Here is a 330-nt window from a genome sequence, read left to right on the forward strand (position 1 = left end):
ACACCACTGAGACACAACTGAGACATGAGGACACCACAGAGACATGAGGACACCACAGAGACATGAGGACACCACTGAGACATGAGGACACCACTGGGACATGAGGACACCACAGGGACACAACTGAGACATGAGGACACCACTGAGACACAACTGAGACACCACTGAGACACGAGGACACCACTGAGACACAACTGAGACACCACTGAGACATGAGGACACCACTGAGACATGAGGACACCACTGGGACATGAGGACACCACAGGGACACAACTGAGACATGAGGACACCACTGAGACACAACTGAGACACCACTGAGACACGAGGACA

This window comes from Austrofundulus limnaeus, unplaced genomic scaffold (assembly GCF_001266775.1).
Source record: "Austrofundulus limnaeus strain Quisiro unplaced genomic scaffold, Austrofundulus_limnaeus-1.0 Scaffold3033, whole genome shotgun sequence".
In the NCBI taxonomy this organism is placed as follows: Eukaryota; Metazoa; Chordata; class Actinopteri; order Cyprinodontiformes; family Rivulidae; genus Austrofundulus; species Austrofundulus limnaeus.